A 6000-nucleotide genomic window follows, 5' to 3' on the forward strand; every position below is an offset into this window, starting at 1 on the left:
ATGTTTGTTTTTGTGTGTTTTTTAAATGCATTATACTTTCTAAAGGTGTAACAATGAATAGTTAAGTGTATCATGTATTATAACTGTGGTTACTATTATTCATGAGATGCATTATAAGGTGCATTACAAGGCATAACTGATGCATTAAAACTACTTTTATAATAGTATGTATATATATATACACTCACTGGCCACTTTATTAGGTACACCTTGCTAGTACCGGGTTGGACCCCCTTTTGCCTTCAAAACTGCCTTAATTCTTCGTGGCATAGATTCAACAAGGTGTTGGAAACATTCCTCAGAGATTTTGGTCCATGTTGACATGATAGCATCACGCAGTTGCTGCAGATTTGTCGGCTGCACATCCATGATGAGAATCTCCCGTTCCACCATATCCCAAAGGTGCTCTATTGGATTGAGATCTGGTGACTGTGGAGGTATACATATATGCTTTAAATAAAGTGTTACCATATTATTTTTGTATAACATTAGGGTCAACGATGTGACACTCAACGATCAATCTATTCAAAAATGCATTCAAATTCAATTCATGCATTGATTTCGACTTGAATATACAATGGACGTTTTTAATTAAATTAAAATCCAATTAAAAATATTTCTCATCAGGGTAATACAATAAACTTGAAATCAATGAAGACAAAAGCCTAATTTAAAGGATGACATTCTTTGATGGAGAAAATATTAAGTAGTTTAGCACGAGCTTTTATTATTTTTTAGAAACAATTATTATTTTAATAAAACTGCATCACTGCTTATTAATATTTGAAAGTCACCAAATTTCAAAAAGTCAAGTTTAGTGTGCGTCAAGGTCAATTCACCTTTTAAAGACAGCATGGAATGAAAACGTATCTATTTTCGAAATGCCTGTTACAGATCTTATTGAGAATCATTCATCCGTGCATATATGGTTCATTTCTTTATGTTTCGACCTTGTGATGTTTACTAAAAATGCCATTACTGAACCTTCCCATGAAAAATACTCGGATGTACACAACAATAAAGAAAAAAAGATCTGTCACTACTTCTGTTTCATCCTAACTTAAGGTAAATTAACTTATGACAAATCAAGGTTAGTACAGGTGGCAAAATGTTATGTGGCATGACTTCCTTAATACAGTATACTGTAAAATAGTAACAGTTGTTAATGCATTAATCAACACTAACTAACAATGAGCAATACATTTGCTACAGTATTTATTATTCCTTGTAAATAAAAATGCCACTGTTCACTGTTAGTTCATATTAGCTCAGGTCCATAAATAATATTAACAGATACAACATTTAATTTTAATAATGTGTTATTAAATGTTAAAATTAACATTAATTAATAAATGCTTTAGAAGTATTTTTCATTGTTAATTCATACTGATGTAGGTAACTAATGTTAACAAATGAACCTTGTTTTATTATTACAACATATGATTACACCACATTCATAGATGTCATTAATCTGAAATAGTCTTTTCAGTTTTTCAAAACCATAAACCATCTAAAATGGCATACTCTCAGAGTAGGTACTTTGCAACCTTTAAAAAGGTGTATATAGTATATGCTATAGTATGAATTGTCATGTGATCTACCAGCATCAGTTGTGTTGCTTCACTGGCATTCACACATCCTCTCCCGTGGCCTCATGCCGGACATCTTAGATTATCTGAGTACTTTTTTCCCCTACTGTTTTATGAATACTGTGAATTCAGACATACAATTTTCGCATACTGTTTTTCAACAACTATATAAGTATACATATTTGCATGCAGCCATATTCTTGTGGGCAGAGTTCCAACTCCAAGTGAAGCAGCTGGTCCTTTCAGAACCACTGACCAAAGGCTCAATGAAAATTTGGCATTACAGAATATTGAGATGAAACCTGTTTGAAATATTATATATTATATATAAACATGCAAACCTTTACTGACATCTGTTCTTCTCATCTTCTCAAATCCACAATGACAGTGCAATGCAGACGGACACAGGTTCTGCTGAATAACAACACCAACAAAACTCGTAGAATAATAAGATGGAGACTATGGGGACTGTTCTGAAAGTGTACTGAGAAAATAACAAGCAAGTGCCAATTAGTTATAAAGATGAAAGACTTCAAAACAGTCCTAACATTATGCTAATATCACAATGTAATTAAATATGCATAGCAATCAGAGAGAAAATCTCCGACAATATTTGCAGACTGACAAACAGGGCTCACAGATCTATACTCATATTCATGACAATGGCACAACTGTCGATTCGTTCAAGGGTATGTTGAAACTGTGTTGGATGAGTGTTTATATTCAAAGTTCAAATTTCCAATTGCTCTTAATAGAGATTCTCATTACATTTTATTACTATAATACATTTTTGTATTAATTAAAAGCATAAATTAATGGAAGTACAATAACTACTTCAATGTGATACAAATGTATAAATCATTTCAGTTTTAAATAGGCTGCATTCAAGTAATGACTGCATTCAGTCACAACGAAAACACAAAATACACTTAATTTTCATTAAGCAAAATATAACATCATCTTTCTTTCTGTTGGTTTTGGGGTGAAATATGACACTGACATCATGTTGACAGGTTTTGTGAGCTTCACCCAAACACTGTTTGCATTAAAAGGTAGTCTAGCGCTTATATTCTCTCTTGAGGCTGGTGAAGTACAAAGAGTCATCTATGAAATATGGAATGTCACAGTGATGTGACATTTATACTCACTCTTAAAAATAAAGGTGCTTCAAAAGGTTCTTCAAGCGATGCCATAGAAGAACCATTTTTGGTTCCACAAAGAACCATTCAGCCAAAGGTTCTTTAAAGAACCATTTCTTTCTTACCTTGTTGTAATCTGAAGAACCTTCTTTCGCCACAAAGAACCTTTTGTCAAACAGAAAGGTTCTTCAGATGTTAAAGGTTCTTTATGGAACCATTTAGACAAAAAGGTTCTTCTATGGCATCGTGAAGCACCTTTATTTTTAAGAGTGTTAGATATATGTATATATTTAGTTTTTGGACTAAATCTGGAGATCTGAGTATCAGCCCTCTACATGCGTCTTAAAAGGCTGTATCTTCACTCAAAAAAAAAAAGAAGAAGAAAAAGCAGCTAGAGGTGAAGGACATTAAGAAGAAAATGCAAGACCAAAAATATTCTTCCACGTTATTTTTCAGTTTTGAAACATCAGACCTAAACTTGCTTTTACACTGAGAGGCTGAAACAATACATCTATTCACTGGGTTTCTCTCGTTTGCTGGGGTTTAGATGCTACCCTGGGGGCTGGAGGTATGGGCTGGTGTTAATGAACAGTTGAGCTGTAAAAGCGCTAAATGCCTAAATGATCAATACAAAAAAAAGCAATGTGCAAAAACAGGAAGGAATGTCTTGCCTGGATTTTCACCACTGGGTTCCAAGTGATTCTGCCATATCCTTGAATAATAGCATTGCTTAACGGAATGTCAGTAATGTCCTGCAATTGTCACACAAACAAGGGAGAGAAAATATAAGAATCAGCAGGCACACACACGTACTGTATGCAGCAGACGGGCAGCGATACCTGGGGTGTTTTAGTAGCTCTCTTGCTGTGAACTACATATTCAGTGAGTTCTGCCACATTAATGGGCCACAATACAAAAAATCATGACAAAGACTTGGAGTCCTTGAAGTGAAATAGATGAGGACTATTGTTAGGTTTGAAAGAACATTCCTCTGGCATTGTATGCAAGTGAAGCAGTCGGTCGGGTGAGGTGCTCCCACTTTAGATGCTGAAAAATAGAGGAATATCTCATCTGCAGCAACCTTGAAGAGGGAAAATGTGAATGATTTTGACTAAACACATTAGCAGGAAATTCTTAAAGAACACCTCTGTAAAAACATTGACTTTAACGTCTCTGCCAGACAAAAGTCAGGACACCTCATTGACTATTATAACATTTCACATAAAAGTCATCAAAACTAAGGAATAATTCAAATGGAAGCATAGAAATGAGTGATCAAAAATAAATCATAACTACCTTATACATCTTCAAGTGGAACGCAGGTTCTGTTCGATGGCAAGGACAGGCAAACATGATGGTGCTCTTGCAAGGAGGACCAATCTTCCCCGTTTAGCATTCCTATTAAAAAATTACTGGATTTCATCCACAAAATTTTCGCCAAACAATGGTAATATGAAGACCTTTTTTGTTGTTTAACAGTTTCTTAAAGCAATATCACACTTGCAGAATCACGTTATTGGTCTTTTTTATTTCTTCTACACTTAATTAGAGTGATATCAGATGCATACAGCTCAATTTCTAAAGTAAAATGGTTAGTTCACCTCAAAATTTAAATTCTCCATCATTTACTCACCCTCATGTCATTCCAAACCCTTAGGACATTTTCAACTTCAGAGCACAAATGAAGATATTTTGAATCAAATCCACTGAAAATCTGTTCAACCAAAACTCCACACAAAACATTCGTAAAGAGATCAAAGAATTAATGTTTACGTTTTTTCAAGTTTGTAGGTGTTCAGGTATAGAAACTAAATAATTAAATGTAAAATCTCATTGCAGTCTGCACTGTATAAATTAAATATAGATTAATTCTTGTTAAAGCTACAAAGTAATTCAGTCAACAGCAGTGAGTGATTTTCTCTCTTTTATTTTCTTGGATTAACATTAAAGACACAGAAGCTAATAAATTACGCGCGGTCACTTTAAGAGACAATGCATATATCCAATATTATGATACACATCCGATTTCTTTCTCAACTCCTTACGTTCACTTAAGTCATAACCGACAGGTTTTTTTTCGAGAATACTCGCCAAGACAGGTACTTCGACATTTTGTATGTAATTTGCCCATTCAAGCGCAAGAAGAGGCAAAACTCAATTTGGTGTTCAAGGGCTGTGAGACGCGGCTCTCTGTGGGTACTGAATGAAACTCTTTCGCTCTTTTTTGTGGTGATATGTTTAACTACTGCTAGTGGGGGAGTGGGGAGTTTAGGCAATAAAGTTGCATGTCTTGACGTTCGTCTCACCTGGCCTGTTTTAACACGAAACTCACACGAATAGCCATCCTAACACAACATGGTGTCAGAAGTTTGCATGAGAACGGCGTAGGAGGACATAGAGAGCCCTTTCGTCATGAGTGGTACATACAATTCATGCTATTTAATATCAAAATTCAGAGACAAGAGATCGTTCATCACGTGCAGAGAAGAGAGCTGCGTAAAAAGAGAAAATAGATCAGTTTCAGGTACCGCCACCACAAAAGCTAGACTTCTCAAAACCAGAGGAATGGCCAAAGTGGAGTAAATTAATTGAGCTAAGAAAGGGGGATGTGGTGATATGGTTAACTACTGCCCCCTAGTGGGGGAGTGGGTAGTTTAGGCAATAAAGTTGCATGTCTTGACGTTTGTCTCACCTGACCTGTTCTAACACGAAACTCGCACGAATAGCCATCCTAACACAACATTTTTGTGCTTGAATGTTTAAATTGGCGAGGTGTGTTTGTTTGTTCAATCACAAGAAGATACGAAAGAGCGTCAATTTGGTGTTTGCGCTAGACGTGGCGCACTGTGTGCACACCGAACACAGCGCGCGAGTACTCAGTTGAGTTCTTTCGCATCTTGTGCTTGAATGCTTTAAAATCTCTTGGATGTTTTGGCAAGGTTAAAAAACACATGCAAATGATAAGCTTTTGTGACGACACGCAGCAGTGGCCCGTCAACTGTCCTGAGTGTCTTTCATGCTGGCCTCGGGCAGATGGTTGAAATCCCCGGGGGGCCCCCACAGCAATGGGCCCCTATAATCGTCACCACCACTGGGTACAGTACCTGGTACCTGGTACTTTTTTCACTACCACCTCGGTTGAGGTTCCAAGTGAACCGTACCGTTACCGAAACGTGACGTGTAAACTCTGCTGATCACTGATTGGCCGGAGAGAATCGTCACTACCTGCATCACTGCACTTGCGACACAGAGACAAAACAGAACAGCTAGAT

Source organism: Sinocyclocheilus rhinocerous, unplaced genomic scaffold, assembly GCF_001515625.1.
Source record: "Sinocyclocheilus rhinocerous isolate Xijiao unplaced genomic scaffold, SAMN03320098_v1.1 scaffold510, whole genome shotgun sequence".
In the NCBI taxonomy this organism is placed as follows: Eukaryota; Metazoa; Chordata; class Actinopteri; order Cypriniformes; family Cyprinidae; genus Sinocyclocheilus; species Sinocyclocheilus rhinocerous.